The 18,045-nt window shown below is 35.9% G+C and overlaps 2 long non-coding RNA genes across 2 annotated transcripts in view; one reads left to right on the forward strand and one right to left on the reverse strand.

Annotated features, from left to right (window-relative positions):
- LOC309628399 overlaps window positions 1-5,993 on the forward strand; it is a 159,840-nt gene extending 153,847 nt beyond the window's left edge. The window contains exon 2 of the long non-coding RNA XR_014244477.1: window positions 5,885-5,993. This is a non-coding gene — a long non-coding RNA (uncharacterized lncRNA). The remainder of the gene's footprint in view (window positions 1-5,884) is intronic.
- LOC309628400 overlaps window positions 1-18,045 on the reverse strand; it is a 723,103-nt gene that overhangs the window by 418,530 nt on the left and 286,528 nt on the right. The window lies entirely within an intron of this gene.

Below are 18,045 nucleotides of genomic sequence, written 5' to 3' on the forward strand. Positions count from 1 at the left end.
AAACCTTGTGAGTTCAGACAGCTGAACAGGTGCATTTTTAATTGGTAAATGGAAATCTAGTCACACCTATTAATGAGGGTTAGGAACTTCAATACCCACATTCCCCACACAAATAGATTGGAAAAGTACCATTTAATTGAAGCAAAAATCCTTTGCTTTCCACAGATTGGTAAAAGCCACCTGGTAATCTTCTGAACTTCAGAACTAAGCCCCAGTAAGAAGAGTTACTTGTTAGCACCAATTTTGATCTTGGAAAAGGGAGTCCTCTCCCACTTAAAATTAAAGTCTATTGAAGAGAATTAAATGCTCAAAATGTACGTTTTTTCCCCTTTTGTTAAGAGACATCAGTATCTATTTCTTTTCTTTTTTAACATCTCTATTGGAGTACAATTGCTTTACAATGTTGTGTTAGTTTCCACTGTATACCAAACTGAATCAGGTATACGTATACATGTATCCCCATATGCCCTCTCTCTTGCATATCCCTCCCTCCCACCCTCCCTATCCCACCCCTCTAGGTCGTCACAAAGAACTGAGTTGATCTCCCTGTGCTGTGCAGCTGCTTCCCACTAGCTATCTATTTTACATTTGGTAGTGTATATATGTCAATGCTACTCTCTCACTTCATCCCAGCTTACCCTTCTCCCTCACCGTATCCTCAAGTGTACGCCCTTAGTTTCATCAGACCATTTTTTTTTTAGATTCCATATATATGTGTTAGCATATGGTATTTGTTTTTCTCTTTCTGACTTACTTCACTCTGTATGACAGACTTTAGGTCCATATACCTCACTACAAATAACTCAATTTCATTTCTTTTTATGGCTGAGTAATATTCCATCGTATATATGTGCCACATCTTCTTTATCCATTCATCTGTCGATGGACACTTAGGTTGCTTCCATGTCCTGGCTATTGTAAATAGTGCTGCAATGAACACTGTGGTACATGATTCTTTTTGAATTATGGTTTTCTCAGGGTATATGCCCAGTAGTGGGATTGCTGGGTCATATGGTAGTTCTATTTTTAGTTTTTTAAGGAACCTCCATACTGTTCTCCATAACGGTTGTATCAATTTACATTCCAACCAACAATGCAAGAGGGTTCCCTTTTCTCCTCATTCTCTCCAGCATTTATTGTTTGTAGACTTTTTGATGATGGCCATTCTGATTGGGATGAGGTGATACCTCATTGTCGTTTTGATTTGCATTTCTCTAATGATTAATGATGCTGAGCATCCTTTCATGTCTTTGTTGGCAATCTGTATATCTTCTTTGGAGAAATGTCTATTTAGGTCTTCTGACCACTTGTGGATTGGGTTGTTTGTTTCTTGATATTGAACTGCATGAGCTGCTTATATATTTTGGAGATTAATACTTTGTCAGTTGCTTCAATTGAAAATATTTTCTCCCGTTCTGAGGATTGTCTTTTCATCTTGTTTATGGTTTCCTTTGCTGTGAAAAAGCTTTTAAGTTTCATTAGGTCCCATTGGTTTATTTTGGTTTTTATTTCCATTTCTCTAGGAGGTGGGTCAAAAAAGGATCTTGCTGTGATTTATGTCATAGAGTGTTCTGCCTATGTTTTCCTCTAAGAGTTTTATAGAGCCTGGCCTTACCTTTAGGTCTTTAATCCATTTTGAGTTTACTTTTGTGTATGTATGGTGTTAGAAAGTGTTCTAATTTCATTCTTTTACATGTAGCTGTCCAGTTTTCCCAGCACCACTTATTGAAGAGGCTGTCTTTTCTCCATTGTATATTCTTGTCTCCTTTGTCAAAGGTAAGGTGACCAGATGTGCGTGGGTTTATCTCTGGGCTTTTTATCCTGTTCCATTGATCTATATTTCTGTTTTTGTGCCAGTACCATACTGTCTTGATTACTGTAGCTTTGTAGTATAGTCTGAAGTCCGGGAGCCTGATTCCTCCAGCTCTGCTTTTCTTTCTCAAGATTGCTTTGGCTATTCGGGGTCTGTTGTGTTTCCACACAAATTGTGAAATTTTTTGTTCTAGTTCTGTGAAAAATGCCATTGGTAGTTTGATAGGGATTGCATTGAATCTATAGATTGCTATGGGTAGTATAGTCATTTTCACAATGTTGATTCTTCCAATACAAGAACATGGTATATCTCTCTATCTGTTTATATCATCTTTAATTTCTTTCATCAGTGTCTTATAGTTTCCTGCATACAGGTCTTTTGTCTCCTTAGGTAGGCTTATTCCTAGGTATTTTACTCTTTTTGTTGCAATGGTAAATGGGAGTGTTTTCTTCATTGCACTTTCAGATTTTTCATCATTAGTGTATAGGAATGCAAGAGATTTCCATGCAGTAATTTCGTATCCTGCTACTCTAACAAATTCAGTGATTAGCTCTAGTAGTTTTCTGGTAGCATCTTTAGGATTCTCTATGTATAGTATCATGTCATCTGCAAACAGTGACAGTTTTAATTCTTCTTTTCCGATCTGGATTCCTTTTATTTCCTTTCCTTCTCTGATTGCTGTGGCTAAGTCTTCCAAAACTATGCTGAATAAGAGTGGTGAGAGTGGGCAACCTTGCTGTGTTCTTGATTTTAGAGGAAATGGTTTCAGTTTCTCACCATTGAGAATGATGTTAGCTGTGGGTTTGTCATATACTGCCTTTATTATGTTGAGGTAGGTTCCCTCTATGCCTACTTTCTGGAGAATTTTTATCATAAATCAGTGTTAAATCTTGTCGAAAGCTTTCTCTGCATCTATTGAGATGATCATATGGTTTTTCTCCTTCAATTTGTTAATATGGTGTATCACATTGAGATTGATATGCATATACTGAAGAATCCTTGCATTCCTGGGATAAACCTCACTTGTTCATGGTGTATGATCCTTTTAGTGTGCTGTTGGATTCTGTTTGCTAGTATTTTGTTGAAGATTTTTGCGTCTATGTTCATCAGTGATATTGGCCTGTAGTTTTCTTATTTTGTGACATCTTTGTCTGGTTTTGGTATCAGGATCATGGTAGAATGCAGTTGGGAGTGTTTTTCACTCTGCTGTATTTTGGAAGAGTTTGAGAAAGATAGGTGTTAGCTCTTCTCTAAATGTTTTATAGAATTCGCCTGTGAAGCCGTCTGGTCCTGGGCTTCTGTTTGTTAGAAGACTTTAATCACAGTTTCAATGTCAGTGCTTGTGACTGGTCTGTTTATATTTCCTATTTCTCCCTGGTTCAGTCTTGGAAGGTTGTGCTTTTCTAAGAATTTGTCCATTTCTTCCAGGTTGTCCATTTTATTGGCATATAGTTGCTTGTAGTAATCTCTCACGATCCTTTATATTTCTGCAGTGTCAGTTGTTACTTCTCCTTTTTTATTTCTAAATATGTTGATTTGAGTCTTCTCCCTTTTTTCCTGATTCATCTGGCTAATGGTTTATCAATTTTGTTTATCTTCTCAAAGAAGCAGCTTTTAGTTTTATTGATCTTTGCTATTGTTTCTTTCATTTCTTTTTCATTTTTTTCTGATCTGATCTATTTCTTTCCTACTGCTAACTTTGGGTTCGTATTGTTCTTCTTTCTCTAATTGCTTTAGGTGTAAGGTTAGGTTGTTTATTTGAGAGTTTTCTGTTTCTTGAGGTAGAACTGTATTGCTATACTTCCCTATTAGAAATGCTTTTGCTGCAGCCCATAGATTTTGGGTCGTCGTGTTTTCATTGTCATTTGTTTCTAGGTATTTTTTGATTTCTTCAGTGATCTCTTGGATATTTAGTAGCGTATTGCTTAGCCTCCATGTGTTTGTATTTTTTACAGTTTTTTTCCTGTAATTGATATCTAGTCTCATAGTGTTGTGGTCAGAAAAGATATTTGATATGATTTCAATTTTCTTTAATTTACCAAGGCTTGATCTGTGACCCAAGATATGATATATCCTAGAGAATGTTCCATGAGTTCTTGAGAAGTGTATTCTGTTATTTTTGCATGGAATGTCCTATAAATATCAATTAAGACCATCTTGTTTAATGTGTCATTTAAAACTTGTGTTTCCTTATTTATTTTCATTTTGGATGATCTGTCCATTGGTGAAAGTGGGGTGTTAAAGTCCCCTACTATGATTGTGTTACTGTCGATTTCCCCTTTTATGGCTGTTAGCATTTGCCTTATGTATTGAGGTGCTCCTATGTTGGGTGCATAAATATTTACAATTGCTGTATCTTCTTCTTGGATTGATCCCTTGATCATTATGTAGTGTCCTTCTTTGTCTCTTGTAATAGTCTTTATTTTAAAGTCTATTTTGTCTGATATGAGAATTGCTACTCCAGCTTTCTTTTGATTTCCATTTGCATGGAATATCTTTTTCCATCCCCTCACTTTCAGTCTCTGTGTGTCCCTAGGTCTGAAGTGGGTCTCTTGTAGACAGCATATATTTGGGTCTTGTTTTTCTATCCATTCAGCCAGTCTATGTCTTTTGGTTGGAGCATTTAATCCATTTACATTTAAGGTAATTATCGATATGTATGTTCCTATTACCATTTTCTTAATTGTTTTGGGTTTGTTATTGTAGGTCTCTTCCTTCTCTTGTGTTTCCTGCCTAGAGAAGTTCCTTTAGCATTTGTTGTAAAGCTGGATGGGTGGTGCTGAATTCTCTTACCTTTTGCTGGTCTGTAAAGGTTTTAATTTCTCCATTGAACCTGAATGAGATCCTTGCTGGGTCCAGTAATCTTGGTTGTAGGTTTTTCCCTTTCATCACTTTAAATATGTCCTTCCACTCCCTTCTGGCTTGCAGAGTTTCTGCTGAAAGATCAGCTGTTAACCTTATGGGGATTCTCCTGTATGTTATTTGTTGCTTTTCCCTTGCTGCTTTTAATATTTTTTCTTTGTATTCAACTTTTGATAGTTTGATTAATATGTGTCTCCACGTGTTTCTCCTTGGGTTTATCCTGTATGGGACTCTCTGTGCTTCCTGGACTTGATTGACTATTTCCTTTCCCATGTTAGGGAAGTTTTCAACTATAATCTCTTCAAATATTTTCTCAGACCCTTTATTTTTCTCTTCTTCTTCTGGGATCCCTATAATTTGAACGTTGGTGCATTTAATGTTCTCCCAGAGGTGTCTGAGGCTGTCCTCAATTCTTTTCATTCTTTTTCCTTTTTTCTGCTCTGCGGTAGTTATTTCCACTATTTTATATTCCAGGTCACTTATCCGTTCTTCTGCCTCAGTTATTCTGCTATTGATTCCTTCTAGAGAATTTTTAATTTCATTTATTGTGTTGTTCATCAGTCTGTTTGCTCTTTAGTTTTCCTAGGTCCCTGTTAAACGTTTCTTGTATTTTCTCCATTCTATTTCCAAGATTTTGGACCACCTTTACTATCATTACTCTGAATTCTTGTTCAGGTAGACTGCCTATTTCCTCTTCATTTGTTTGGTCTGGTGGGTTTTTACCTTGCTCCTTCATCTGCTGCATATTTCTCTATCTTCTCATTTTGTTTAACTTACTGTGTTTAGGGTCTCCTTTTCACAAGCTGCAGGTTCGTAGTTCCCGTTGTTTTTGGTTTCTGTTCCCAGTGGGTGAGGTTGGTTCAGTGGCTTGTGTAGGCTTCCTGGTGGAGGGGTCTGGTGCCTGTGTTCTGGTGGGTGGGGCTGGATCTTGTCTTTCTGGTGGGCAGGGCCATGTCTGGTGGTGTGTTTTGTGGTGTGTGAACTTAGTATGATTTTAGGCAGCCTCTGTGTTAATGGGTGGGGTTGTGTCCTTGCCTTGCTAGTTTTTTGGCATGGGGCATCCAGCACTGGTGTTTGCTGGCCGTTGGGTGGAGCTGGGTCTTAGCATTGAGACAGAGATCTCTGGGAGAGCTCTCACTGACTGATATTACATGGGGTCAGGAGGTCTCTGGTGGTCCAATGTCCTGATCTTGGTGCTCCTGACACCAGGCCAGAGCACCAAGACCCAGTCAGCCACACGGCTCAGAAGAAAAGGGAGAAAAAAAGAAAGAAGAAAAAAAAATTACTAAAATAAAAAAAAATAATGATAAAAAAAGAAGAGAGCAACCAAACCAATAAACAAATCCACCAATGATAACAAGCGCTAAACACTAAACTAAGATAAACATAAAAATCAGAAACAAATCAGTTGCAGACAGCAAACTCCAAGTCTACAGTTGCTCCCAAAGTCCACCGCCACAGTTTTGGGATGATTCGTTGTCCATTCAGGTATTCCACAGATGCAGGGTACATCAAGTTGATTATGGGGATTTAATCCACTGCTCCTGAGGTTGCATGGAGAAATTTCCCTTTCTCTTCTTTGTTCGCACAGCTCCTGGGATTCAGCTTTGGTTTTGGCCCCATCTCTGCGTGTAGGTCACCCTCAGCCATCTGTTTCCCGCCCAGACAGGAGGGGGTTAAAGCAGCAGCTGATTAGGTGGCTCTTGGTCATTCAGGCTGGGGGGAGGGAGGGGTACGGTAGTTATAATTGGAATGAGGGGTGAGCCTGTGGCAGAAGAGGCCAGCGTGACATTGCAACAGCCTGGGGTGTGCTGTGTGTTCTTCTGGGTAAGTTGCTCCTCGATCACGGGGCCCTGGCAGTGGCGGGCCGCACAGGCTCCCGGGGTGGGTGGTGTGGATAGTGACCTGTGCTTGCACACAGGATTCTTGGTGACTGCAGCAGCAGTGTTAGCATTTCATGCCCGTCTCTGGGGTCCGAGCTGCTAGCTGCGGCTCATGCCCATCTCTGAAGCTCGTTTAGGCGGTGCTCTGAATCCCCTCTCCTTGCACAACCCAAAACAATGGTCTCTTGCCCCTTAGGCAGGTCCAGACTTTTTCCCAGACTCCCTCCTGGCTAGCTGTGGTGCACTAGCCCCCTTCAGGCTGTGTTCACGCAGCCAACCCCAGTTCCCTCTCTGGGATTTGACCTCTGAAAGCCCGAGCTGCAGCTCCCAGCCCCCACTCATCCCGGTGGGTGAGCAGACAAGCGTCTCAGGCTGGTGCGTGCTGGTCGGCACTGATCCTCTGTGCGGGAATCTCTCCGCTTTGCCCTCTGCACCCCTGTTGCTGCGCTCTCCTCCGTGTCTCCGAAGCTTTCCCGACGCCCACCCCCGGTCTCTGCCAGTGAAGGGGCTTCCTAGTGTGTGGAAACTTTTCCTCCTTCATAGCTCCCTCCCAGAGGTGCAGGTCCCGTCCCTATTCTTTTTTCTGTTTTTTCTTTTTCTTTTCCCTACCCAGGTTCATGGGTATTTTCTTGCCTTTTGGGACGTCTGAGGTCTTCTGCCAGCGTTCAGTAGGTGTTCTGTAGGAGTTGTTCCACATGCAGATGTATTTTTGATGTATTTGTGGGGAGGAGGGTGATCTCCATGTCTTACTCCTCTGCCATCTTGAAGGTCCCCCCAGTATCTATTTCTATTATTCCACCTTAAAATAGAGAATATCTCCATAATTAAGTAATTTGACTCATCTATACTCAGGTACTGCTTTTTTAATAACTTAGTTTATCTTCAGTGGAAGTACTTTCCAGTCGAAGATATGTCAAAATACAGACAAATTCCTGCAATATTCTTATTAAAATCATGTGGTAGCCTTTTTTTTTCAAACAAGGACTTTCAGTGTTATAAGTAATCTATCTGTACATTCATATAAATGCTTTCAAAAAAACACTGTACTTTGTTTTAATAAATTGTAATATTTATTATTCATGTTATTAAAATTTACAAAAACCTTCTTCTGACAAAATTCATTGTTGTGTTTAATGATAGATTTTTATATGAAAGGAAAACCAGGAATGGGTAACACTTTAAGACAGAGTCGAGTTTTCTGAATCAGTGTCTTTTAGACTGACCCATTCTAAAAATGCATGACATTTATAAAACACAAAAGATGTTAAAAAGCATTGTGGTTTCATGGAAAGGCCATCAGATTGAGAATTACAAAATTATACTTTTGCTCTTATTTGGCATATCAGTTTGCTTCCAGGTATTTAACAAATGAGGATACTAACTGAATTAAATGACAGTATGATTTCCTTGAAAATAATGCAATATACATGAATATTATAAATTTGAGATAAGTATAACTAAGAAATTGAATGGATAATTAAAATCTATTTTTGATATTTCCTTCAAGATACATACACACATTTATATATACACATATATATTTATACACATACATATACACAAATATATGTATATATGTAAATACAAATTCTGACTCAATGATTGTTCCACTATTACTATGAAACAAATCTCCCCCAAATCGAATAACATAAAATAACTCTTTTAGAATGTTTACAATTTTGCGGGTGAAGAATTGAGGCAGAGAACATCAGGGATGACTGTTCTCTACTTCAGGATGTCTGGGGCCTCAAATTGGGTAGCTCTAAATGTTGGAGATGACTAAGATGGCTTTACTAGTGCCATCTTGATTTTGTCTGTCAGCTGTTTCCTCAATTCTTCTCCATATGGCCTCTCCATGTGACTAGCTTGGGATGCCTTATAGCATAGAGTATCAGATTGCTTGTGTGGTGGTTCAGGATTCCATGAAAAAATGTTTCAGGAGACACATCTGTCATCAAGGCATACTAAATTTACAGTGAGGGACATACACCCCATATCTTGATGGGGGGAGTGTCACAGAATTTTTGACCATCTTTAATCTACCACAAACATGAAAAATTTATGCCTTTGATAAATTTTAGCTACTCCACATAGCTGGAGGAATTCCAGGGGTCTATTTCTATTCTTATGCCAGAATTCATAAACTGGATAATAAACCAATTGGGTACTTCCATTATTAGTAGAAACATTAAGGCAACGTGATGATAGAATGCAATAAGATAAATCCATAGATAAATTTTAAAACTGTGATTGGTCTTAAGGAATCTTTATTTTTTCAAATTTCCATTTTCTCATTATCTTTTCCCTGGATTCCAGATGTTCTAGGACGAAGCATCATTACATCATTCCCTGCTTCTTAGGAGCTTCAGAAACCAAAGGCCAAATACCAACTATCCACTTTTACTGTCATTTTTGTGGCTATTATTAAATATTTGCAGCCAGTTAATTGAGCTAGCACTGGGAATATAGCAATCACATATATGTTTCTTTATTTTCATAACAGGAATATTTGGGATTTGGGGAGCCAAATGAATAATAATAATAATAATAATACTCTTTTTTTTCCTCACCGAGTTTGGAATGACTTACAACATAAATGTGAGAGTTAGACTGATGAGATTAAAATGTCAACTTTATTACTAATAAACCTAATTTTAAAATGTGACTAAGTTAAGCTAAATCAGCTTGCTCTCCTACATCCTCCTGAGTTGAACTAGTCCCTGGAACTTCAGATCTTCTTGGCAAGCTTGTTGCATGCCAGAAGCAATTGCTGCATGGGCAAAGGATAGACCCCAAAAACAGAGAGGGAGGCTGAGCCACACATACCCATTCTTTTCTCCCATATTCACCAAGTGGGAAATTTTGAGGAGTAAGGTTTCCTTCTGTGTTATTATTGGCAACCAAAATCTAAAACAACAAACAAGATTTCCAAGTATCCATTTTCAAAGCTCTCTCTTAATAGCACACATTTGTTTTTAAAAAGCATTATTTTATTCACTGAAATGGAAAAGGTTTCACAGCAGAGATCAGAAAATTTGGATCACAGGTCTTTTTTAAGGGGAAATGTATAATTAATCTTCAGGTACTAATATCTCACAAGATAGAATTCAAGACAAGAAACGATAAAAAGAGACAAAGATGATCTTTACATACTGGTAAAAGGAACAATAAAGGGGGAAGATATAATGGTTCATCATGATGACGTATTCCATAATATAGCTTCAAAATATATAAAGTTATAACTAACAGAAATGCAAGAAGAAATAGAAATAACCATTGAGGCTAGAGGTTTTTAATATAATCTTTCAAAAACTAAGAAAATCAAGCAGAATAAAAAAAGAAGGCAAACGTAGCAGGTATAAATAATATAAACTATTAGATATTTACAAACCTCTAAACTTAATAAAGAAAGAATACACTTTCCAATCATACATAGATAATTTATAAAAATTGACCTCTACTACCATTCAAAACAATATTGAACCAATTCGAAAACATAAATAGCATATAGATTATGTTCTTTGGCCATAATAGGATAAAATTAAAATTTAATAACAAAAAGATATTTAACAAAATTTCTCTTTTATGAAAACAAAAATCACATATTCTTGAGATCAAAAGAGAAATAATGTGGAAAACTGTGAAATATTTAGACCTCAAAGATAAAATGTATATGACAGCTAGATGGTACTTAGAAGAAAACTTTGACCTTTATAAGCATAAATATTTTTGAGGAAGTTAGAATTAACTCAAAGAAATACCAAAAAAGGGGAATAATAAAGATTATTATGAACAAAAACTTGTTAGTAAATTTGAATACTTAATTAAGGGGGATAAACTATGGAGAAAGATATAAAATACCCAAAAGGTACAAGAAGGAATAAAAAACTTAAACACAACAGTGAGAATTAATGAAATTGAAGTTGTAACCATAGTCTTAGCCTCCCACAAACTTCTCAAAATCCAGATTGTTTTACATTAATTCCTCAAATTTTTCTCAAAATAGCTTGATGTTCCTCAAATATTTTAAAAATAGTTATTTTTATATTAGATATGTTTCTGGAAAATAAAAAGCTGCAAAAGCTGCCCAGCTTATTCTATAGGGTAAGTATGATCTTGATTCTACAACTAGCAAGAACAACAATAAAAAAAAAAAGTAAGTACCTGTTAAATAATTTATCTTAGGAACAGAGAGGCAAATATTCTAAACAAAATATTTACTAGGTAAGTCTAACAATATATCACAAAATATACCATAATCAAGTGGCATTTTTACCCCTGGGAATGAAAAGATGATGGATAGCAGGAATTCCTTCAGTGTGAATACCTTCATTGATAAACTGAGGGAGAAAAATCATATGAGTATCTTAAAAGACAGAAAAATTAATTTGATAATAAGGACCTACTGTATAGCACTGGGAACTCTACTCAATACTGTGTAACGGCCTATATGGGAAAAGAATCTAAAAAAGAGTGGATATATGTATATGTAAAACTGATTCACTTTGCTGTACACCTGAAACTAACACAACATTGTAAATCAACTATACTGCAATAAAAATTTCAAAAAATTAGAAAAATTAATTTGATAAAATTTAACATATATTGACAATAAATAATTAGAAAATCTAGGATTAAAAATAAATTTTCCTCATTTTTGAAAAAGTTTCATATAACAAAGCACCAGTTAATATTGTACTTGTTGGGGAAATTTCAGATGTATTTCCTTTAATGTTAGGCCTACACATAAAACAAATATGTCCTCTATCATTGTCACTGTTTAACTTAGGACTAGGTTTTGGTCAACACCCAAATTTTTAAAAAAAGGAAATAAAATAAGAGGTGTAAGTCTTGGAGGGAAAGATAATTGTAACATGTTCTTACATATGATTACCTACAAAGAAAAGCCAAAAAAATCATTAGAAAAAAATTAGAACAAGAAAATTCAGTACAGTTTCTGGGCACAAGATTGACTTAGGATAAAACCCAATTGCATTTGTCTATTACAGAAATAGGCAACTGGGAAATATAAAGTTTCCAGGAATTTACCTAATAAAGGTCATATAAAACGTCTATGGAGAAAAATTTTTAAGTTTAAATAGAATAAAGGGCAAAGGATTTAAGTACCAATTTACAGATGAAGATTACAAAAGGTTAAAAAGCATATGAGGCATACACTCAAACTCATTAGTAAATGACAAAACTCAAATTAAAAGAATTCTAGATATAAAACTATAGCTATAGATTATATCTATCAATATTTACTTATACAATCAGTTTAGCAAAATCTTAAAAACTGCAAATGCAAAATACCAGTAACTATAAGGGTTATAGGTACCCTTCATGCATTGCTGGTAGGGGTATAGACTCCCACCTCCCAGGCAGCCATTCTGAAGAATAATTGGCAAAAAGAAATGCATATTCCATGACCCTTAAACTTGCTTCCAGATTTATATTCTAGAGAATATAAAGGTAATATGTACACATGGTGATATGTACAAAACTTTGTCAGAAGTAATTTGTGTGTTCTTTACTGATAGAACTGTTAGGTAAAATATGGTGAGTACACACTTTAGAATACTGTTGCATCACTTAGAGGTCTCAGACTACATATACAAATAGAAACAAACATGCATAAATCTTAAAAGCACAGTGATGAGTAAAATAAGAAAAATAATAAGTATATGTATATTGTTATTTACTTACATATTATATTTACATAGTAATATTTATTAAATATAGCTACATTAAGTTAAAATACATGAACACAAAATAGTGATACATATTTTACAAGAAAAAAAACTACTACATTAAAGGCATTAGAATAGTTGCTTACGGTAGATGGTAAGGCATGGAGATAAAAGGGTTAATAAATAATACAGAAGAGGGGACATCTATGGACCTATTACAATTGTGTCACAAACAGAGGAGTGTGACTAACCCAAAGCTATGCACTTGACATCTAAGGGGAAAAAAGATGTTAGATAAGCAGTGAACCGCTATATGGTTAAAAAATAAGAGATTTTTACTGCAACTTTTCACCTGGTACAAAGTATTGTGGAGCTTTATTATTTTAAATAATTGAATAAAAATCCATTTAACAGGAGCCTCATAAACTACAATGCTCTGAAAGTGAAGAATGGAGAAAAGGACCACTATCTACCTCTATAGGATAGGGATCCCCAACTCTTCTCCCAAATGTGATATGTAACTAACTATCTGGCATACTTACAGAGTGAGGGCACCAGCACTGATCATATATTAAAAGTTATGACATGTTAGTACTTTCTTATAATTCTGACACTCCAATGGATCATTTTGTGCATCCCCTCACTCTGAAGACTACTATTCTAAAGAAGCATCAGCTAATCTGATGAACTAATTTGATAAATGATTTTACATGTGTATGTGAATGTGTATATACAATCAGCTGCTGAAAATTATATTTTTTAGAGAAATACAAAGAATAATTCATTCTACTTTATTTTGTAAATGCTCTCAAAGAATATACAGTTGAATAAAATTCAACATCCATTCATTATAAAAACTCTCATCAAAGTGGATATAAAGAAAACATATCTCAACATAATAAAAGCCATTTATGATAAACCCACAGGTGACATAATACTCAATGGTGAAAAGCTGGAAGCATTCCTGATAAATTCTGGAACAAGACAAGGATGCTCACTCTCATCACTTCCATTCAACATACTATTGGAAGTCTTAGCCACAGCAATCAGACAAGAAAAAGAAATAAAAGGTCTCCAAATTGGAAGGGAAGAGGTAAAACTGTCTTTATATACAGGTGACATTGATACTCTATATCGAAAACCCTAAAGACTCCACATGAAAGTTATCAGAACTAATTAATGAATTCAGCAAGGTAGCAGGATATAAGATTAATATACAGAGCTCTGTTGCATTTCTTTACACTAACAATGAAAGATCAGAAAAAGAAAGTAAAAAAAAAAAATACTTAGGAATAAACCTAAGGAGGTAAAAGAGCTATACACTGAGAATTGTAAAACATTGATAAAGGAAATTCAAGATTATTCAAAGAAAGGAAAAGATATCCCATGCTCTTGGATGGCTATGCTGTCCAAAGCAATCTACAGATTTACTGCAATCCCTATCAAATTACCCATGACGTTTTTCACAGAACTAGAACAAACAGTACTAAAATTTATATGAAACCATAAAAGAACCAGAATTGCCAAAGCAATCCTGAGGGAAAAAAACAAATCTGGGAGCATAACCCTCCCAGACTTCAGACAATACTATAAAGCTACAGTAATCTAAACAGCATGGCATTGGCACAAAAACAGACATATAGATCAAGGGAACAGAACAGACAGCCCAGCTATAAACCCACACACCTACAGTCAATAATTTTCAACAAAGGAGGCAAGAAAATACAATAGAGAAAACATAGTCTCTTCAGCAAGTGGTGTTGGGAAAGCTGGACAGGCTTATGTAAATCAATGAAATTCGAGCACTCCCTCATACCATACCATACCATTCTGACCACATAGAAATAAAGTCAGAATGGTTTAAAGATCTAAATATAAGACATGACACCGTAAAACTCCCAGAAGAAAACATAGGTAAAACATTCTCTGACATAAATTTCAGCAATATTTTCTTAGATCAGTCTCCCAAGGCAAAAAATAAAAAAATAAAAAATAAACAAATGGGACCTAATCAAACGAAAAACTTTTGAACAGCAAAGGAAACCATCAACAAAATGAAAAGACCACCTACAGACTGGGAGCAAATATTTGCAAACAATGCAACTGACAAGGGGTTAATTTCCAAAATATACAAACAGCTCATACAACTCAGTATCAAAAAAAAAAAAAATCAAACAACACAATCCAAAAATATGCAGAAGACCTAATAGACTTTTTTCCAAAGAAAACATACAGATGGCCAATAAGAACATGAAATGGTGCTTAACATCTCTAGTTATTAGAGAAATGCAAATCAAAATTACAATGAGGTTATCACCTCACACCAGTCAGAATGGCTACCATCAAAAATTCTACAAATAATAAATGCTGGAGAGGGTGTGGAGTAAAGGGAACCCTCCTACACTTTTGGTGGGAATGTAAATTGGTGCAGCCACTAAGGAGAACAGTATGGAGGTTCCTTAAAAAACTAAAAATAGAGCTACTATATGGTCCAGCAATCCCATTCCAGGGCATATATCTGGAAAAGATGAAAACTCTAACTCGGAAAGATACATGCACCCCAGTGTTCATAGTAGTGCTATTTACAATAGCCAAGACATGGAAACAACTTAAGTATCCATCAACAGGTGAATTAATAAAGATGTGATATGTATACACAATAGAATATTATAGCCATAAAAAGAATGAAATTCTGCCATTTGCAGCAACATAGCTGGACCTATAGAATATCATACTACGTGAAGTAAATCAGACAAAGACAAATATATGATATCACTTATATGAGGAATCTAAAAAATAATACAAATGAATTTATTTACAAAATGGAAACAGACTCACAGACATAGAAAACAAGCTTATGGTTACTAAAGGGGAAGGCAGGAGGGACAAATTAGGAGTATGGAATAACAGATACACACTACTATACATAAAATAAACAAGGATTTACTGTACAGCATAGGGAACTATATTCAATATCTTGTAATAACCTATAATGGAAAATAATCTGAAAAAATATATATGTATATAACTGAGTCACTTTGCTGTCCACCTGAAACCAACACAATATTGTAAATCAACTATTCTTCAATTAAAAGAACATGCAGTTACTGAGAAGTGATTCAGAGATTCATAAGGCATAAGAGTGAAAGTGTGTGTGAGACAAAGAGCTTGAATCAGAGACTATACGCCACAGGATCTGTAGGAACTGGGTGTCAAGTACGCCTGGAAGCGGATCCTGAGAGTGCTGAATCAAGGGGAGAAAAACATAAAGCTAGAAAACGGCAATTTGGTCGATACAAGGGGCAGTTCCTCAAAGCTGGCAAAGACTCCCAACGATAACAACTCATGTTGCCATAAATGTCCTAATATATACTAAGATGGCTCTAGGAAGCTTGGAAAAAGTGATGAGTCACATTCAATGAAGTAAAAATGCCAGGACTGCCATACCAAACTGTGGAAGAAAGAATTAAAAAGCTCAAAGAAGTGGGCATACTAGAATGTGTCTACCATAATAGACCAGAATATCTGTTAGTTGACCTTGTTCCTTGGATGCCATGGGGGAATCCTGTTTATCAAGTTAATAATTGAGTGTGTTGAAGAGGAGGTCATTCCTTCAATATTGGTTTTCCAGGACTGATAGTATAGGAGGCTGTTATAAAACCATGCTCCCTAACAGTAATGGGATAATGGGATCACAGAACAGAAGAAGCCACGTGGCAGCACATAGTTATCAGAAGCAACCTCAAAGGACAGAAAAGTTGCAAAGGCACACAGGGAAGGCAAAACTACAGAGGTATATAATTAATAGGACGGAGGTCATCCACCCCTATGAAAAGCCTTTGTCTAGTTTTAAGACCTGGGCTAGTTCCTAGATACAGAACCGATCAACTGAAAGAGAAGCCAGATATCCACAAGGCAGGACCTGCAACCCCATGGAAAGTCTATACTGTAGTGACCTCAGTCCTTTTACAAAGGGACCTATGACCATTAACTCGAGTAAATGTGCTCCATACAAAGGGGAATACCTAGACTTTTTGAGGACTAATGGATACTGAGTCTGAGTTGCTGATAATACCCTGTGTGGCTCCAATGCACCCTCATGGCAGCCCTATTAGAGAAGGGATATATAAGGGTCAGGTAATGAAATCTTTACTCAGGTCCATCTCACACCGGAACTGTTAGGTTGACAGATGAACCAATAGTTCATTCCAGCAGAAGATACCAGAGACTAGTCTACCACCTTAAAAACTTAAAGGACTCAAAAGTCTCAGGACTTCAAGGATCTTGATTAGGGTGGCCATTACCAAGTGTAATACATTTGTCATATCTCATTGACTTAAAATGTGTGCATTTTATTGTATGTCAAAGTTATGTTAATAAAGTTGTTTTTAAACAAAACAAAACAAAAACTAGCTCCATCACATTTGGTCAGCCTGTGTGAAAACTTCTCCCTTTCCAACACATCACTCGAACTGCTCTGTCCTGTTACAATGTGCTTGGTCAAGGTGCTTCGAAAACTGCTAAACTTTGCAGAATTAAGTTATCTGGGGAAGCTGGCAGTATAGATGGAGAAGCTGGGGAGACATTCCCCAGGCTTAAAAAGATCAAATGATATAGAAATTTACCTCTTGGATCAGGTTTTTAGTTGTAGTAATACTGGTCTCAATGAAATGCCCACCAGTATCCACATCTAAAAGGAAAAAGCACAAACCCAGGGTTTAAGGATGCAAGAATCAATTGTGGACTTTGATTCTGATTGCAAATGTCTGTGGAAATTTATCTGTGCTAGTATTATTACTGAGATTTCTGTTGTTGTTTAATGATCACATTACAAAGTTACAAAGATTTAAGTTGTTTGCTTCTAACTCTATTACATACATAAACCCTGGTAATTTTAGTGTAGGATTTTGTACAATGCAAATGTTTTTTTAGGAAGGTATATAGGATTTGTAGCAGAAAGATCTAAAATCTTTCAACTTTTTTTTTCTTTTTTAGCACTTACATGTGGCTTTTCACTAGTGCTTTATTTTTACTTGTATATTAGTAAGTTATTAATAAGTAGGTTACTTATAAAATCACAGGTGTAGCTTTACATGCTCTAATAAATATTTCAGTTGCATAAATGAGCTGATAAAATATGTCTTTATTGGGATCTGGATATCAGATGTCCTTTAATACAGGTTGTCAAAGAAAAATACCCTGAACTGATCACATGAGATTTTAGATTTCTTTACTCATTGTCAGCACACAATATAGCCACTTTATAATGCATTGAAATTACTCGTGTATTTTTGCATTTTGTCTTTTATTAGGCCACTGCCTTCACAGTAATATCATGGTTTTAGAACCTGACATTTTTAAAGTATAGAAAACCGTAAATACCTTTTAATACAATGAGTAAATAACATGGTATATTTGCATCCTCATCTTACTTATTAACGGTGTCTTTCAAGCAAACAGGAATGGACTTAAAGAGCCACAGTTAGGTTTTCTCTAAAATGCTTTCATATATAAATTATTTTATTTATTTCATAGACATACTTTTCCTAGTTATAGATTGCATTATTCATTTGGGAATGAAGGATAGTTTTCTGTTAGTAAATTTTCTTTTTCATATCCTTTACTATGATGGCTTGACACTGAATAACAATAGAGCCAGGTGTTTTCTCCCTGTAGTTTCTTTCCCACAGTGTAACATATTTTAACACAGGTCACAATTTGGACCTGCTGTGTTTCACAGTATTTCCTGATGATGATGTTCATCATCAATAAAATGGTTGTTCTTCCTTATTTCAAT

The sequence above is a fragment of the Balaenoptera borealis genome (assembly GCF_965194805.1).
Source record: "Balaenoptera borealis genome assembly, chromosome: 4".
NCBI lineage: Eukaryota > Metazoa > Chordata > Mammalia > Artiodactyla > Balaenopteridae > Balaenoptera > Balaenoptera borealis.